Here is a 20,943-nt window from a genome sequence, read left to right as displayed (position 1 = left end):
AGAGACTCAAAATCATGCATTATAGCTAAATTGTGACTAAGTGAAGGATCCATGATAGGCCTATATGATTCAATGTCATCCATGCTGATAATGTGTCTTGTGAACACTGTTAGATTACTCATGAACTAGTCTTACGGAATTATGTGATGCTTACTTGCAAAAACCACTCATGTAGAAGATTTAGAATACCTATGTACTTCATGAAATTCCCCAAGTTATGATATTATTGATTGTGGTTGTAATATATAATGAGCATGATATTGAAAGCTATGCAAGTGTTTAGATGTTGTATGAAATTCCCTTCCATGAAATAGATTTTTGAGAACCATGCTTAGTATGAAATCCCTTATTAATGATATTCTGAATTATGGACTCTACTCTTATGATCAAGTTAGTCATGTGTGTCAGTTTCCTTCCATCGAGTCGTGGGGTACTTGTACCCAAAAAATATAGTTGTGTGCCTAGAGCCATGTCATGTTATCAGGATACGCATTTAAGCGATGATCTATAGAATTCAGTCAGTCGTGTGACTCAGGAAAATCCAGAAATCTCAGTAGTCTCAGTAGTTCAGTAATCTCAGTACTCAATATGTAACTTTAGTATTCACAGTCAATCTCAGTAACTTCAGTACTCTCAATTATTCCTCAGAACTCAATACATTTTGTTAGTAATTGGAATTCAGTAAACTCAGTTTAGCTCAGCTAAACAATACCAGTAGTATCAGTTCAGCTAATCAGTTCAGTTCAGTTATTTAATTCATCTCTGTCATTCAGTTTAGTGTATCTCAGATGGGAGTAGGATTCAACACCAACTGACCCTAGGGATAGGGACTCACCCACTAGAATAGGATTGAGATCCCTAGAAGAGATCCCTGAGTTCCAGAACTACGTAGCCGCCGTAGGTACGAGATGTCACCGGTTAGATAGGACTGACATATTCAGGGGTCACCCATTAGCATATTTATATATATAGGACTGATCGTAGGAGTCACCTGATTGATTAGGACTAACTCTAAAATAGATGTCTTTACTGATGGTGCGGTACTAATACCCTTCCAGTTAGGGCAGTGATTGGATACCAGTCAGCTTAGCTTGGGGCATGTCAGTTAGATGAACACATCCCATAGTTTCAGTTACATTTTAATGACTGTCAGATACAATCAACTCAGTTCAGTAGTATAGATTTAGTAATATTAGAGACAATCAATCCTTATCACTATAAATAGACTTTAAGATCACCCATTAGATAGGACCTATCTTAACTATAGTAAAATAGTATCAGAATTATCAGATTTAAAGATCACTAGCTAGATAGGACTGATTTCAAATTAAGTTACTCCATATAAAATAGAACTCAGATAGTTCCATCGGAACTTAGACTATAAGATACAGTTGCTCAATATTAGTTACATCGGTTAGGCCGATCATCACAATTATGTTAGTTATATAAGTTTTCTGAACTCATGTATCAGTCATATCAGTTATCAGAATTTATAATATCAGTATTTAGCTTCAGGAATGTCAGACACAGTCAACCAAACTAGTTCTTCATAATTTGAACCATCAAAAATAGTCGTTCATCTATTCAGTATCTCATTATCAATACGCTCATGTTGTCATTATTCAGACTCAGTACTCAGTATCTCCACAAGTTCAATTACAGTTATGTATGCATGTATGTATTCTCATGGTCATATTAGTTAGTATTATACATGCATATAACCCTTTGCATTTAGCCTACCTTACTCGTATACTAAATATATTCAGACATACTGATGCATTTGTGCTGTGGTGCTTTCTCTTATGTTACACCATAGGTTCAGAGGCACGAGCTCCAGATCAGCATTAGCATTCAAGTGTTCAAAGTTTGCAGTGAGTCCTTATTATTCGAGGACGATATGATTATTGCTACATTTACTATTCACTTGCTAGATGGAGTAAGTTTGAGACATATTTATTCAACTCCATATTCAGTTCAGTTAAAGGCTTTTAGAATAGATGTCAGATTATATGCTCATATTTCATTATGTTCATTATTTATGACTTGTTTTTGTATTGTTATACCTTTTTCAGACATTTATTCAGTTTGAACCTTATCTCCTTTCATATTCTTATTTTTGCATTTTATGATATATTATGCAGTCTATAGGTATAGATATCATTAATGGGTTATCTTGTAGTCCTTTGGGGTCATGAGCACCATGTAGCATTTTGGTTTAGAAAATCGTGGTGTTACAAACTTTGTATCGGAGCCTAACGTTCAATAGAGTACTCAAAAGTCTGAAACGCGCATCTAGTAGAGTCTTGTACATGCGTGTGTTGTGCAGCACACTTATGTGCAGTAGGCTATGAGATGTTTTAGGAATAGTCTCCCTTCTTTCATTATTTAAGTCATGCCAGCGAGTCAGTTTAGCAATCCAGCAGTCAGATTTGTATAGCTTATTTTCTTATCCTTGCATCTATTCATGCTATCTAAAATCTCAGGTAATGTAACTATTTTATGGTATAACCTCCTAGAAGTTTCAAGTTCGGTTCATCTCATGCATCATGCATTAGTTTTAGACTCCCAAAGTTTAGTTATAATCTATTTTATAGATGCCCTGTGCATCACCCAGTATCTCCAAAAGGTAAGCATTCTTAGAGGGACATAGCATCCCAATAGGGAAATACCCCACCTTCTTTAAATGCTCTCATGTTTTAAATGTTTCAATTTTTCCTTGAATAACGAGTTTAGTCTAGAATAGAGGGTACTGATAATTTGACCTTCAAGTTAGACCTCACCTGTAAGTCAAGTATTCAGAGGTTTAGTTCAGTTCATGACGTTCAGTCCATATGTCACGTAGTAGAATTAGTCATGTTCTCATATTTTAGTTCAATCTTAGTTCCTTTGCCATTGCATGTTCTATCACATGTTCGTGAGTCAATTCAGTCATGTATTTACACTTCAGCTATGCGTGGTCATCTTATCAGTACCTTCAGTCATGCATTCATGATTAATGTTAGTCATATATTCATGCATTAGATATGCATGGATTCAACTTTTCAGTTAAGCATCAGATATGCATTCTCAGTTTGAGAAACTCAGTTTATCGAAACACTCAGTCCTGTATTAATAAATTAGCTAACCATGCATCAGATATGCATGTACAGTATGATATGCTCAATTTTCAGTCATGTCAGTAATGAAATCATGACCAGTCATTCATGTTATATATGTATTGTTTTATCTTTTCTCCCCTCTCAAGCAGTCTGCATTCGAGGATGAATGTTTCCAAGGAGGAGATATTGTAATACCACAAAAAATCCAAACCAATATTAGAGCCATGTACCAAGCTCATGCATAGTAAATCATGGTTGTTTTATAGGTTTATGAGTAAGTTAGATGTATAGTAAGACTTCAAATAACTCCCAGTTATCAGACAAATTAAAACATTCCGTACCGATAGAATTCTTGAGAAGGATATTGGTATAGTCAACTTCAAATGAGCTTATCTCTCATTATTCTTGGAATTTTTGAGCTCATGACCTATCAAACGATATATAATTGAATTATCTTTCCAATGATAACAATTTATCCTAAATACGATATCGGAGCAAAAAGTTATACCTATTTTACTCCAGCATGTCAGGCTTGAAACAGTGTGACGACATTCGTGATAGCTTATCATATTTGTGACTCCCTATGATGAAAGTTGTCAGCCTTAGGCAGAAACCAGCACCTAAGTGATGACATTTGTGATAGCTTATCACATTTGTGATGCCCTATCACAAAGTTCGTTATCCATAGGCAGAAACCAACCACTATGTGACGACATTCATGATAGCTTATCACATTTGTAACGCCCTATCATGAAGGTCGTCAGCCATAAGTAGAAATCAGCCCCTAAGTTATGATATTCCTGATAGATTATCACATTTGTGATGCTCTATCAGGAAAGTCATTAGCCTTAGGTAGAAACCAGCCCCTAAGTGATGACATTCGTGATAGCTTATCACATTTGTGATGCCTTATAACGAAGGTTGTTGCTATGATTTTCTGCAATTGGGAAATAATTTCATGAGGGTATTTTGGTCTTTTCCTTCACCTTCCACAACTTATAACCCTAAAGAGGTGAAATTTTTCCCATTTATCTTTAGTTAAGCATCTTTAAAACCCTCTCTCACACGCTCAACCACAAGATTAGGGTTTCCATCAAACTCATCTCTCAAAAGCAAGATTCAAGGCTTTTTCCAAGATAATCAAGAATTAAGTTTCCCAATCCAAGTCTCTTTACTAAATGATCAAGGTTTCCTATCTAAGGTATGCCTGTGTTCAATCAGGGACTCCTTTCGTCCATGATGTTCAAGTACCCTTTTCTAAAACTATATATTATGGTTTTCATGTTATGAATGGATTAATGATCATGTTTCCATGTTGAATGATGCCAAGATAGAATCTTTATGTGTTTATATGAATCTGTGACATCATATGAGATGAAAATATGTAAGTTTGATTATTTATGATGAGTAATTATGTGATTTACACCTACGACTAAGTTATGTATGTAAGGTGTCTGATAAAATACCTAAGAGACTAGAAATCATGCATTATAGACAACTTAGGACTAAGTGAAGGGTTCATGATAGGCCTAGATGATTCAAAGTCATCTATGTTGATAATGTGTCTTGTGAACACAGTTGGATTACTCATGAACTAGTGTTATGGAATTATGCTATGCTTACTTCGAAAACCCACTCATGTACAAGATGTAGAATACCAAAGTACTTCATGAAATTCCCCAAGTTATGATATCATGGATTGTGGTTGTAATATGTAATGAGCATGATATTGAAAGCTATGCAAGTGTATACATGTTATATGAAATTCCCTTCCATGAAATAGATTGTTGAGAACCATGCTTAGTATGAAATCCCTTATTTAAGATATTATGGATTATGGACTCTACTCTTATGATCAAATCAGTAATGTGAGTCAGTTTCCTTCCATCGAGTCCTGGGGGTACTTGTACCCAAAAAATATATTTGTGTGCCTAGAGTCATGTCATGTTAACACGATACTCATTTAAGCCATGCTCTATAGAATTCAGTCAGTTATTTGTCTTAGGAAAACTCAAAAATCTCAGTAGTTTAGTAATTTCAATAATCTCAGTACTCAACCTGTAACTTTAGTATTCATAGTCAATCTCAGTAACTTCAGTACTCTCAATATGTCCTCAGAACTCAGTATATTTTGTAAGTCATAGGAATTTAGTACACTCAGTTTAGCACCGTTAAACAATACCACTAATGTAAGTTTGGCTAATCAGTTTAGTTTAGTTATTCAGTTCATCTCTATTGTTCAATTTAATTTATTTCAGATAGGAGTAGGATTTAGCACCGAGTAAGCCTAGGGATGGGGACTCACCCACTAGAATAAGACTGAGATCCCTAGTAGCATTCTCTAAGTTCCAGAACTACGTAGACAGCATAGGTACAAGATATCACCCGTTAGATAGGACCGACATACTCAGGGGTCACCCGTTAGAACATTTATATATATAGGACTGATCCCAGGAATCACCCTCTAGATTATGACTGACTCCACAATAGATAACTTTGTTGTTGGCGCGGTACTAACACCCTTCAAGTCAAGAAAGAAATTGGACCCTAGTCAGCTTCCCTTGGGGTGTGTCAATTAGATGAACACATCCCATAGTTTTAGTTATAGATTCAGGACTATCAGATAAAGCCAACTCAATTTAGTATTATAGATTCAGTACTGTTTGTAGCAATCAATCCTTATCATTATAAATAGATTTGAAGATCACCCATTAGACAGGACTGATCTCAACTATAGCTAAAAAGTATCAGAATCATCAGATTTAAAGATCAACTACTAGAAAGAACTGATCTTAAATTCAGTTACTCCATATAAAACAGAACTCAGATAGTTCCATCAGAACATAGACAGTCAGCTATAGTCGCTCATTATAATTCCTATTAGTTAGGCCGGTTATCACAATTATATCAGTGATATAAGTTTTTTGAACTCATCTATCCGTCATATCAGTTATCAGAATTCATGATATCAGTATTCAGCTTCAGGACTATCAGACACAGTTAATCAGACCAGTTCTTCATAATTCGAACTATCAAAAATTGTCGTTCATCTATTAAATATCTTAGTATCAGTACACTCATGTTGTCAGTATTCAGACCCAGTAGTAAGCATCTCCGCAAGTTCAGGTATAGTTATGTATGCATGCATGTATTCTCAAGTTCATATTAGTCAGTATTGTTCATGCATATAACCCTTTGCATTTAGCCTACCTCTCTCGTATACTCAGTATATTCAGAAGTACTGACTTATTTTTGCTATGGCGCTTTCTCTTATGTCACACCATAGGTTCAGAGGCACGAGCTCCAGATCAGTAGTAGCATTCTAATGCTCAGAGTTTGTAGTGAGTCATTCTTATTCGAGGACGATATGATTATTTCTACATTTATTATTTAGTTGCTAGAGGAGTTAGTTGGAGACATGTTCCTTCAACTCATTATTTAGTTCAGTTAGAGGATTTCAGACTAGATGTCCGATTAGATATTCTAATCTCATAATTTTCAGTATTTATGACTTGTTTTTGTGTTGTTATACCTTTTTCAGACATTTTGTTATCAGACGTTTATTTATTTCAAAACTTATGGCATTTTTAACGTTCATGTTTTCACATTTTATGATATATTATGCAGTACATAGGTACAGATATCAGTCATGGGTTAGCTTGTGGTCCTTTGGGGTCATGATAACCGTGTAGCTTTTCGGTTTAGAGAATCGAGGTGTTACAATCTTTGTATTAGAGCCTAAGGTTCAATAGAGACTTAGGAAGTTTGAAAGCCACATCTAGTAGAGTTTTCTACATGCATGTGTTGTGCTACACACTTATGTGCAGGAGGCTATGAGATGTTTTAGGAACAGTTTCCGTTCTTTCATTATTAATATGATGCCAGCAAGTCAGCTTAGCAATCCAGTAGTTTGTGTATAGCTTGTTTTACCATTCTTTCATCTATTGAGGCTATCCAAAATCTCAGAGAATGTAACTATTTCAAGGTAGAACAGCCTAGTAGTTACAAGTTTCATTCATCTCATGCATCATGTATTAGTTTCAGACTCCCAAATTTAAGTTATAATCTAGTTCATAGATGCCCTATACATCACCCAGAATCTTCGTAAGTTAAGCATTCTCAGAGGGTCATAGCGTCCAAAGGGAGAGATACGCCACCTTATCTTAATTCTCTTATGTCTTAGATCTTTCAGTGTCTCCTTGCATAACGAACTAAGTCTAGAATAGAGGGTACTCATAAGTTGACCTTCAAGTTAGATCTCAGCTGTATGTCAAGTATTCAGAGGTTCAGTTCAGTTCATGATATTCAGTCCATATGTCATGTAGCAGAATCAGTCATGTTATAATGTTTCAATTTTATCTTAGTTCCTTTACCATTGCATGTTCAGTCATATATTCATGAGTTAGTTCAGTCATGTACTTACGCATCAGATATGCGTGGTCAGCTTATCAGTACTTTTAGTCATGCTTTCACATATCATGTTAGTCATATAATTATGCATCAAATATGCATGGATTATACTAATCAGTTAAGGATCAGATATGCATTCTCAGTTTGAGAAACTCAGTTTATCTGAACACTCTGTCCTACATTCATAAATCATCTACCCATGCATCAAATATGCATGTACAATATGAAATGCAGAGTTTTCAATCAAGTCATCCATGAAATAATGATTAGTCATTCATGCTATATATGCATCATTTTCTCTTTTCTCCCCTCTCCAGCAGTCATCATTCAAGGACGAATATTTCCAAGGGGGATATTTTGTAATACCCAAAAAATCCCAACCAATATTAGATCCATGTACCAATCTCATGAATAGTAGATCATGGTTCGTTTATAGTTTTATGAGTAAGTTAGATGTATATTAAGGCTTTAAATAACTCCTAGCTATCAGACGAATCAAAACATACCTTAGTGATTTAATTCTTGAAAAGAATATTGGTATAGTCCACTTCAAAGGAGCATATCTATCATTAAACTTGGAATTTTTTATGTCATAACCAACAAGTAGATAGATAATTGAATTAGCTTTTCAACGATACCAATTTTTCCTAAATCTAATATCGGATCAAAGAGTTATGCCTATTTTACTCCAGCATGTTGGGCTTGAACTGGTGTGATGACATTTGTGATAGCTTATCACATTTGTGATGCCCTACCACAAAGGTCGTCAGCCTTAGGAAGAAACCAGCTCCTATGTTATGACATTTGTGATACATTATCACATTTGTGACGCCCTATAATGAAGGTTGTCAGCCTTAGGCCGAAACGAGCCCCTAATTGACAACATTTGTGATAGCCTATCACATTTGTGATGCCCTATCACGAAGATCGTCAGTCTTAGGTAGAAACCAGCCACTACGTGACGACATTCATGATAGCTTATCACATTTGTGATGCCCTTTCTTGAAGGTCGCCAGCCTTAGGCAGAAACAAGCCCCTAAGAGACGACATTCGTGTTGGCTTATCACATTTGTGACGCCCTATCATGAAGGTCGTCAGCTATGATTTTAAGAATTTGGGAAATTATTTCATAAGGGTAATTTGGTATTTTCCTTCACCTTCCACGACTTATAACCCTAAAAAGGTGAAATTCTTCCCATTTTTCTTCAGTTAAGCATCTTAAAAACTCTCTCTTACTCTCTCAACCACAAGATTAGGGTTTCCATCAAACTCATCTCTCAAAATAAAGATTCAAGCCTTTTTCCAACAAAATCAAGAAGTAAGTTTCCCAATCCAAGAACTCTTCACTAAATCATCAAGGTTTCCTTTCTAAGGTATGCTTGTGTTCATTCATGGACTCCTTTTGTCCATAAAGTTCAAGAACCCTTTTCAAAAACTATATATTACGGTTTTCATGTTATGAATGGATTTTTGATCATTTTTACGTGTTGAATGATGCAAAGATAGAATCTTTATGTGTTAATATGATTCTGTGACATCATATGAGATGAAAACATGTAAGTTTGATTATTTATAATAAGTAATTGTGTGATTTACACCTATGCCTAAGTTATGCATGTAAGGTGTTTGATAAAATACCTAAGAGATTATAGCTGAATTTTTGAATAAGTGAAGGATTCATGATTGGCCTATATGATTCAATGTGATCCATGTTGATAATGTGTCTTGTGAACACTGTTGGATTACTCATGAACTATTCTTATGGAATTATGCTATGCTTACTTGCAAAACCCACTTATGTACAAGATATAGAATACCCATGTACTTCATGAAATTCCCTAAGTTATGATATTACAGATTGTGGTTGTAATATGTACTGAGCATGATATTTAAAGCAATGCAAGCATATAATTTTTGTATAAAATTCCCTTCCATGAAATAGATTGTTGAGAACCATGCTTAGTAAGAAATCCCTTAGTTATGATATTGTGGATTATGGACTCTACTCTTATGATCAAGTCAATCATGTTTGTCAGTTTTCTTCCATCGAGTCCTGGGGGTACTTGAACCCAAAAAATATAGTTGTGTGCCTAGAGCCATGTAATGTTATCACGATACACAGTTAATCCATGATCTATAGAATTCAGTTAGTCATGTGACTCAGGAAAACTTAGAAATATCAGTAGTCTTAGTAGTTCAGTAATCTGAGTGATCTGAATACTCAGTCTTTAAATTCAGTATTCACAGTCAATCTCAGTAACTTCAGTACTCTCAATAAGTCCTTATAACTCAGTATATTTTGTTAGTCATCGAAATTCAGTAAACTCAGTTTAGCTCTGCTAAACAATTCAACTAGTATTAGTTCAGCTAATCAGTTCAGTTCAGTTATTCAGTTCATCTCTATTATTCAGTTTGGTGTATTTTAGATGGGAGTAAGATTTAGCACTGAGTGAGTCTAGGGATGGGGACTCACCCACTAGAATAGGACTGAGATCACTAGAAGTGTTTTATCAATTCCAAAACTACATAGCCAGTGTAGGTACGAGATATCACCCATTTGATAGGACTGACATACTTAGGGGTCACGCAATAACACCTTTATAATGATAGGACTGATCTTAGGAGTCACCCGATTGATTAGGACTGACTCAACAATAAATGTCTTTACTGGTGGTGCAGTACTGACACCTTTCTAGTCAGGGCAGAGACTGCACCCAGTCAGCTTAGCTTGGGGCGTATAACTTAGATGAACACATACCACAGTCTTAGTTACAGATTCAAGACTGTCAGATACAGTGAACTCTGAACAGTTGTACAAATTCAGTACTCTTTGAGAAAATCAATCCTTATCAGTACAAATATACTTCAAGATCACCCATTAGATACGACTGATCTCAACTATAGTCAAACAGTATCATAATTATTATATTTAAAGATCACTCGCTAGATAAGACTGATCTAAAATTCAGTTACTACATATAAAATAGAGCACAGATAGTTCCATTAGAACTTAGACTATCAGATACAGTCCCTCTGTATCGGTTACATCAGTTAAGCAGATCATCATAGTTATATCAGTTTTGTAAATTCATGTATCAGTTATATCAGTTATCAGAACTTATGATATTATTATTCATCTTCAGGACTATTAGATAAAGTCAACCAGACCAGTTTTTCATTATTCAAACTATCGGAAATAGTCATTTATCTATTTAGTATCTCACTATCAGTACACTCATGCTGTCAGTTGTAGCACTCAGTTGTCAATATCTTCACCAATTCAGGTCCAGTTATGTATGCATGTATGTATTCTTAGGTTCATATTAGTCTGCATTGTTCATGCATATAACCCTTTGCATTTAGCCTACCTCACTTGTATAATCACTACATTCAAACATACTGGCGTATTTGTTTTAGGGTGTTTTCTCTTATGTTACACCATGGGTTCAGAGGCATGAGCTCCAGATCAGCAGTAGCATTCCAGTATTAAGAGGTTGCAGTGAGTCCTTCTTATTCAAGGATGATATGATTATTGCTACATTTACTATTTAGTTTCTAGCTGGAGTTAGTTGGAGACATATTTCTTCAACTCCTTATTCAGTTCAGTTAGAGGCTTGCAGACTAAATGTAAGATTAGATATTCAAATCTCATTATTTTTAGTATTTTTGACTTGTTTTTGTATTGTTATACCTTTTTCAGACATTTTGTTATTAGACGTTTATTCAGTTCAAACCTTATGGCCTTTCGTATTTATGTTTCTGTATTCTATGATATATTATGAAGTATAGAGGTGCAGATATCAATCTTGGGTTCGGTTTTGGTCCTTTGAGGTCATGAGAACCGTGTAGAATTTTGGTTTAGAAAGTCGGGGTGTTACAGTTTTCATGCATCCTAGTGAGGTCATAGCCTATGCCTCTAGATAGCTTAAACCCCATGAGAAGATTTATCTTACTTATGATCTTGAGTTGGTAGCCGTAGTATTTTCCTTGAAGATTTGGAGGCATTATCTATACGAAGTTCATATAGATGTGTTCACATATCATAAGAGCCTTCATTATATCTTTTATTAGAAAGATCTCAATCTTCATCAGAGAAGGTGGTTAAAGCTCTTAAGATATTATGACATGAGTGTCCTTTCTAATTCGGGCAAGGCCAACGTTATGGCCAACGCTCTTAGTAGACTTTTTATAGGTACTGTTGCTTATGTCGAGGACAATAAGAAAAAGCTAGCTCAGGAAATTCATTAGATTGTCAGACTAGGCATTCTCTCAGTCGATAGAGTGGAGGGTGACATATGGGTTTAGAGTAGTTCAGAATCATCTCTTGTGTCTGAGGTGAAAGAAATGCAAGATAGATGATCCCAGTCTAGTCAAGTTGAAAGAGACGGTCAACGATCAGAAAGTAGAGGTTTTCTCCTAAGGTGAAGATAGTGTTCTACGTCGTCAGGGTCGTCTGTGTGTTCCAAGTGTAGATTACTTGAGGCAGTAAATTCTTGTAGAAGCACAAGGTGTACGCTACTCTATTCATCCAGCGACCACTAAGATGTACCATGACTTGTGGAAAATCTATTTGTGGAGTGGGATGAGGAGAGATATTTCAATGTTCATGGCTAAATGCTCTACATCTCTGTAGGTTAAGATAGAGCATCAGAAACCTAGTGGGTCCATGTAGGAGTTTAGTATTCCTAATTAGAAATGGGAAAAAGTGAACATGGACTTTGTGACAGGTTTGCCTTGTACTCATCGCAAGCATGATACAGTCTGGGTCATTGTAGACAAAATGACCAAATCATCTTATTTCCTTCCAGTTCATACCTTATATTTAGCTGAGGATTATGCCAAACTCTACATCAAAGAGTTGGTATGATTGTACGAAGTTCTGTTATCCATGATCTCAGATAGAGGTACCTAGTTCACCTCTCATTTCTGGAAAGTGTTCCAAAAGGGTCTTGGTACCCAAGTTTATCTCAGTACCATCTTTCATCCTCAGACAAATGGTCAAGTACAAAGCACCATTCATACTTTATAAAATATGCTAAGGGCATATGTAATTGATTTCAAGGGTAGTTGGGATGACCAGTTGCCTTTGATTGAGTTTGGATATAACAATAGCTCTTATTCCAGTATTTGGATGGATCCATTTGAAGCTCTCTATGGTAGGAGGTGTAGATCTCACATTGGTTGGTTAGAATTTAGTAAGGCCTTATTCATAGGGCCTGACTTAGTATTTGATGCCTTAGAAAAAGTCTTGTTGATCAGAGAAAGACATCGGCCTATTCAGAGCCGATAGAAGTCTTATGTAGATGTGTGCAAAAAGAATCTCGTGTTCAAGATTGGTGATTATCTCTATCTATAGATCACTCTCATGAATGGACTGAATATATTCAGCAAGAAATAAAACCTCATCCCTCGATATATCGGTCCCTTAAAAATTCTCAGTCGCTTTGGAAAGGTAGCTTATGAGCTCGAATTGCCTTCTGATCTAGCCTTAGTTCATCCAGTCTTCCCTGTGTCATTAGTCCAAAAGTTCATAGGTGACCCAGTAAGTGTAGTCCCCATTCAGAGCATAGATGTTCAGAATAACCTCCCTTATGAAGAGATTCCATTCAAAATTCTAGCCTACCAGACTCATAGACAGAGGAACCAAAAAGTCTCTCTAGTCAAAGTTTTTTGGCAAAATCAGTCCATCTAGGGATCTTCTTAGGAAGCAGAAGCAGACACATATACCAAGTTTCCTCGCCTCTTCTCCGCCAACTCAGATCTAGCTCAAGGTAACAGGTATCCACAAGCTTTTTATTTTAATGTTCAGATTTCAGTGACAAGCTTGGTGACCATTTCATGTTCAAAATTTCATATAAACATGGTATTAATTATAATTGCATAGTCAGTCCTGAATTCATGTATTAGTTAAGTTTTATATTCATGCATCAGACATGCATCAGATATGCATGTTTGATATGATATATTCAGTTATCAGTCATGTAAGTCATGAGATCATATTCTAGTTATTCAAGTACATCATTTTAGCTTCTTCACTTTCACTCAGTCTTATTCGAGGACGAATATTTTCAAGGGGGTGATATTGTAATACCCCATACTTCTACCTAGCTTGAAATCTTCCCATGTATTTTAGAAACTTACTTTGAAAAATTAATCAACTTTTATATACATGGAATTTTTAAAATTTTCACTTTTTGTCATGTGGTCAATAGAATTATCTTTCCAACAATACCAATTTCGTCCAAATTCGGTATCGAGGTAAAAAGTTATAGCCGTTTTACAAAAAGTAGTCAAAATAGCGTAGGTGCCATGATGTGGTCTGATGGACCATCGACCAAGAGATGGACCATCATCCATACCATTATATTAGAGTTAGTGAGACCACCTTCTACCTAAGCGTAAAGGCTTGGTCTGATAGACCGTTGAGCTAGCGACGGACCATCACCCAAGCCATCGTAGTAGAGACAGTTAACCCTTATTCAGCCCAGGAGCGATGGTCAGGACCGATGGACCATCGACCCAGTGATGAACCATCGCATAGCTCATTTAATTATTTTAAAACTATTTTGAAAAGGGTATTTTGGGTCTGTTTGACCTATTTTAACCCCTAATTATCTCATACCAAGGCTCATAAGTTCATTATCCATCTAGAACAACAAATAAGGGTTTTCTCTGCAAGATAATCCCCAAGATCAAGACCATAATCGTCCATCAAGAAACTAAGAAATTCAAGTTCTTCAAGTCCAAGAACTTCAAGAAACTCACAACCCAGGTATGTCATGTGTTGATTCATGGGTCCCTTCCACATATGAATCTAAAGAATCTCTTTTCAAATACAAGATTTGTGTATTTTTGAATGTTCGTGATTTAAAAAGAATTGGAATTCATCTTTATCATGTTGTGGGGGTTTGATTCATGTTTTAAGTTACATATTCCAATGATTGACCCTAGTATATGAATATTTGCATAATAATTATGATCAACCCCCTTATATTTGCATGTTGATTGATGTATCCATGATTATTAGATGTGTTGATGATTGGATAAGGAAAGCATGCTCCCCATGTGTTTGATTAAATACCTATGTGAAGGAAAAGTGCCATACTAGTATGATAATATGAAATCCCCAATCATTTACAAGTTTATGCATGTCAAATGTTTGATGAAATATCTTAGTCAGTGAAATATGGATACATATGTAACCTTTTTGGTGCATTAGAACATCTACTTCTTGAAATCTAAAACTTATTGTATTATGAATTATGATGTTGGTCATGTATTAAAGAATGTTATGCATTGTTAATTTCATGCTATCGAGTCTTGGGGTACTTGTATCCCATAATTAGCTTTGTGCCTTGAGCTAATGTCATGTTTTCAAGATACTCTCAGTCAAGCCATGTTCATAGAAATACAGTCAATCATGTGACTCTGGAAAACTCAATAAACTCAGTAATCACAGAAATCTCAAAAATTCAGTAATCTCAGTAATATTCCATCAATTCAATGGAACTCAGTTATTTTTGTCCAATATAGTTTAGTAATCCTTGTTCAGTTTCCATTTAGATGGGAGTAGGAATTAGAATCGAGTGAACCCAAGGATGGGATCACACACTGCCAGATAAGGGTGTGATTCTTACAAGTCATCCTTGTGTTCCAGAACTATGTAGCCAGCATAGGTTAAGACATCAACACTATTAGAAGAGTGTTGATGAGGTGGATAAATATTGTCAGATAAGGGTCCAACCATTATCTTTTGGGGACACTGTTAGATGAGGGTCACCCACATCTTTTCCTTATAGGTGGCGCGGTATTGACATCCTTCCAATTGGGGTTATAGACTAGATCCCAACTCAGCTATAATGTATTATTTGGGGTATGTCATTTAGATAACTATTTCCTATAGTTTCAGTACAGAATCAGGACTGTCAAATACAATCATTCAGTCTCAGTAATAGAATTCAAATAGTTCTACAGGATTTAGGACTGTCAGATACAGTTAACTTAGAACTGTACGAAGCTTAGCTTGTTCTCCCAGAACCTAGACTGTCAGATACAGTCACTTAGTATAAGTTATTTCAGCTATACCGTTATTAGTATCTTATGTTATCAGTACTCAGACTCAGTAATCTAGTTATCCCAAATATAGTTATAGTTACTATGTATTCATGCATGTATTATCATGTTCATATTTTTCAGTCAGTTAGTATAGTTTATGCATGTGAACTCTTTGCATTAAGCCTACCTCATATGCATACCAGTACATTTAAATGTACTGACACATTTGAGCTATGGTGTTTTATACCATAGGTTCAGAAGCACGAGCTCCAGAGCATCAGTAGTATTCCAGTCTCCACAGTTAGAGTTAGCAGTGAGTCCTCGCCCTTCAAGGACATGACCATTACATTATTATCTCATTAATTAATTTATTTTCGTAGTTGGAGTTATTTGGGGACATGTCCCATCAACTCTTTATTCAGACAGTACAGTCAGTTAAAGGCTTTTCAGACTAATATGTTTAGATAGTTTATTTTAGTTGTTTTGGGTATTTCATCGTAATACCCCATATGTTTCTAAGCAAGAAAGTGAATAAGTATTCCTACCTTTGAAATCTCCTATCATGTGATTCATACTTGAGTACATGACTTACATTGAATATCCTAGTGGTAGGGATAGCTTATGATGCATTAAGCATGTTCATATGAGTTACTCAAGGTAATACAAGTTAAGAGTTTTTGAATACATCAAGTTTTAGTGTTTAATTTTGCAAGGTTTATCTTTGAATGATTATAACTCAATTTTATGTGTTGTTTTGTCTAATTTATACCCACCAAATTGTAGAAAATCAAATTAGCTTTCCAACGATACCAATTTTGCCTTAATCAAATACCTGAGCGAAAAGTTATGCCCATTTTCGTGAGAGACAGTAAGCATAGGGAATTGGTTAGGCACCGCCTAACGCAAGCAAAGGCAATTGGTTAGGTACCGCCCAAGCCAAGCATAGGCGATCACTTGGGAGCCACCTAAGCCAATTCCAGGTTTCAAAAACACTCAGTCTTGGGTTATTTTAAAGGTAATTAAGACTTTAAATACTCCTTACACGTCCCTAAACTTAACCCTATGAAATATATTTCTTCTAAACATATTACAACCCTATTTTCATCTCAAAGCTCATCATCCAAGAGCACTAAACAACTAGGGTTGCATAATTAAGCTTGAAGATCTAATTTCAAGGAAATTCCTTCGTCAATCATCAAGAATCTTCCTTCTAAGGTATGCGTAGTATTCATCTATGGATTCAATTCATTCATAGAGTTCAAGAATCAAACCTTAAAATACAAAAGCTTGGTTTATTGTGGTGATATGATCATACCCATGTTGATGCATTTTTTTTTTCCTCTTTTTCATTATCAAGTATGATTTCGATATTTTTGGGTGTTGATGATCATGTTGTTGATATTGGGTGATTCCCAAGATGGAATCTTTATATGTTTTTAAGAATTCATGATATCATATGAGTTGGAAACATGTAAATTTGGTTTTTCATGATGTATAACTTGATGAATTCACCTATTCTTAAGATGTGTATGTAAGGTGTTTGATAAAATGCCTAAGAAACTAGAAATCTTGCAATATAGCTAAATTGTGACAAAGTGAAGGATTCATGATATGCTCTTATGTTCCAATGACTTCTATGTTGTTAATGTGCCTTGTAAATGTTGTTGGAATACCCATGAACTATTCTTATGAGATTATGATATGTTTACTTATAAATCCTACTTATGAACAAGATATATGATAACCATGCAACCCACATGAACTTCCATGCTATTAGTATGTGTTGCCAATATGATTATGCAATGAACATGGTATTAAGATTGTGCAAGTACTTCCATGTGATATGAAATCCTTTTCATGCAATACATTGTTGATAACCATGCTTAGTATGAGATCCCTACTTATGATATTATAAATTATGGACTCTACTCTTATGATCAAGTAAGTCATGTGTGTCAATTTCCTTCCATCGACTCCTGGCGGTACTTGTACCTAAAAACAATAGCTGTGTGCCTAGATCCATGTCATGTTTCATGATATACGAACTCAAGCTATGATTCCATAGACTTCAGTCAGTCAAGTGACTCAGGAAAACCTCATAATCTTAGTCAGTTGTCAGATATCAGTAACATTCTGCCAGTCAACGGAATTCAATAAAATTTAATCATGCACAGTAAGTTATTCATGTCCAGTCCCTCCAGACTAGACTAGAGGTTAGTATCGAGTGAACCCAAGGATAGGAACTCACCTGCCAGTTCAAGGTATAATTCTTAGTAGCAATCTTTGTGTTCAAGAACTACGTAGCCAGCGTAGGTTAAGACATCTTAACCCATCAGATTAGGGTTGATGAGGTGGCTTAACCCTTCTGTTTATGGTTCCCACCATTCTTATTAAGTACCCGCCAGATAAGGGTCACTCACAGGCTGTCCTTACCTGTGGCACGATATTAACACCCCTCTAGTCGGGGCAAAGATTGGACCCGAGCTTAGCCATAACGACATAAAGGGGGCATGTCGATTAAACAGTACTTCCCATAGTTTCAGTATCAGTCTTAGTAAAAGAACTCAGGGCATTCTTCAGACTTCAATAGATACAGGACTATCAGATACAATCGTCCATGTTATCAGTTTCAGTATCAGTAACCCATGTATTAGCTTACAGGTCATGCTATCACGTATTCACGGTCCTATTTTCTATATATGTGTGTTTGCCCTTCCACATTCATATTAGTCAGTCAGTGTTATTCATGTATGAAACCTTTTATGTTTAGCCAACTATCCTCGTATAATCAGTACTCCAGTTATACTGATGCATTTGCGCTATGGTGCTTTATTTTCATGTTACACCATAGGTTCCAAGACACGAGCTCCATCCCAGCAGTAGCGGTAGCATTCCAGTTGTAGAGACACAGTAAGTCCTCATTGATTAGAGGAAAATACACTTTGATACATTTATTTATTTCTTCAGTTCAGTTTTATGGAGTTAGTTAGAGACATGTTCCTTTATCTCCTTGTTCAGACAGTTTAGAGGCGTTCAGATCTACTTTCAGATTGAGTTGTTTTGGGTATTTTCACCCACATGATTGTATTTAGTTGAAACTTATGGCCTTATAGTTACATGTATTCCGCATTATTATTTCATGATTTGTAGTATACAGGTACAGATATCATTCATGGGTTAGCTTATGGTCCCTCGGGGTCATGAACACCGTGTAGCATTTCGGTTTAGCAAATCATGGGGTTACATTCATAGACTATCCTTATGTTTTATTAGTTATGTTACAGTTTTGAACCTTATGGTATTACAACCCCTATTTCTACATTTAGATAGTATATTATGCAGTGTTCAGGTACAGATATCAGTCATGGGTTAGCTTATGATCCTTCAGGGTCATGAGCACCGTGTAGCATTCTGGGTACCATATTTGCGGCTTTACATGGTTAGAAGAACCTCCCTTAAGATAAAGTATTTTCTCTAATAAAAAAGAATGACCGAAAATATTTTAGAAAACTATATGTTAAGGTTCACAAATTTATTCAAACTATGCTTTACAGAAAGACTTTCGCTACAGTTTTCAGCTTTTAGATCTCAGATTTAAGAGAGAGTCTATAAAGCCCCGTATTTACCTAGTTTAATTAAAGTTTTATGGCATGAGTAATCCCATATAAAACTTCGAAAATACTCAGTATTTGTCAATTTAGAGCCTGTTATTGTGTACGAAATTTAATTAGCTTTCAATCAATATAAAATTTTCCCAAATACGATACAAGGGTGAAGAGTTAGAGCCATTTCTGTAAGACAGTGTACCACTTTGAACATCAGTATGTCTCAGAGCCAATCCAAATGGCAATTATCAATTTCCAGTGATCCATCGCAATATTAGCACATTGCGCTATAGGATCAGTTTACAATTGTCCTTTTTCAGTGTTCCAATGCGATTCTACAGTGTTATACTGAGTCCAAAATTCATAATCAAAGGGGCACAATAATTCCAACGCGTCAAACTAGGCCCCCATTTCCCAATTGTCATTTTACGGTGACACAGCGCGATAGCACCACGTCCCGCCAGGGCCCGAAATTGGGTTTTTCAGTGACAAATTTTCCTTTATTACCAGGTGTAGTTTGGTATTTTTCTCATGGCCCTGATCAGTCCAAACACAAAATTAAAACCCTAAATAACGTATTACATCATTATTTCCTCACTTTCTCTCTAGAATAAAACATTTAAAACTACAAAGATTGTTGAATTATGAACTTCCATGTTTGAATTAGATTGAATTCATGTACATTATATTAGTTGGCTTTTAATCCATGATTTAACTGCAAGTTCATGAAATTGAATTGCATGTGCGATGAATATGTGATTATCTTGATAATCCCTTGAATTTACAAATTGTTTAATATTTTTATGATGTTAATTTGATTTTCAGTCCATGATTATGATAAGATTCATTAAAGTAGAATAGTATTTAGGGGGAATTATATGAATAACCTATTAAACCCATGAAATTTCAAGTTGGGCATTGTAGTTGCCATGTTTATATGTTATCCATTAATATGTGCATTGGGTTGTGCTCCCCAAGTTATTGATAGAATGTTCATGTGACTTCAATGATGAAATCATGACATGCTAGTATATGTACAAGTTAATGCATTAAAAGTGTTTGATGAAATATCTCTATGAATGAATTTTAAACATGTGAACATTTTTATGTTATTCAAGATTTTTCTAAGCTTTACTTTTCATGCTATCGATTCCTGGCTGTATTTAATACCTGAAAATATTGTTTTTTACTTAGATCTAGTGTCAGTTACAAAACTCAGGAAAACTTAGTAAACTCAGTATCAGTCAAGTCTAGTTCACTATAATTAGTCTAGTGTCTTCAGTTCGGAGTAGGAATCAACAGCCACCAAAACCAGGGATGGGGGTATTCCTGTTAGTGTAGGGTTTGACCCTTAGTAGCAACCCCTGAATTACAGATCTACATATCCAGTGTAGGTTGAGATAATTTCCTCCTAGATAAGGATTTATACATCTCTTATGAGTTCTCCTACGATTTAAAGGTTTACAAGATGACTTTTAACCAATTAGGGTTAACTCATAGCCATTGTTAGTACCCGTGGTACTGTATTAGCACCCTTCCAACTAGGGTCCAAGGTTGGACCATTTCAGATTTGGGGCATGTTAGTTAGATGATTACCTCTCACGGTTTCAGTTTTAGTCTCCAGTTTAGAACTCAATTTAGTTCAATAGAATCAGGACTATCAGACATAGTTAATCAGTATTAGTAATTCAGTTATTAGTAACATCAGATATTAATTACACAGTTATCAGAACTCAGTACTCAGCTTCAGAAAAGCTCAAATATAGTATATATTT

Source organism: Capsicum annuum, chromosome 9 (assembly GCF_002878395.1).
Source record: "Capsicum annuum cultivar UCD-10X-F1 chromosome 9, UCD10Xv1.1, whole genome shotgun sequence".
Lineage (NCBI taxonomy): Eukaryota > Viridiplantae > Streptophyta > Magnoliopsida > Solanales > Solanaceae > Capsicum > Capsicum annuum.
This window is presented reverse-complemented; position numbering follows the sequence as displayed.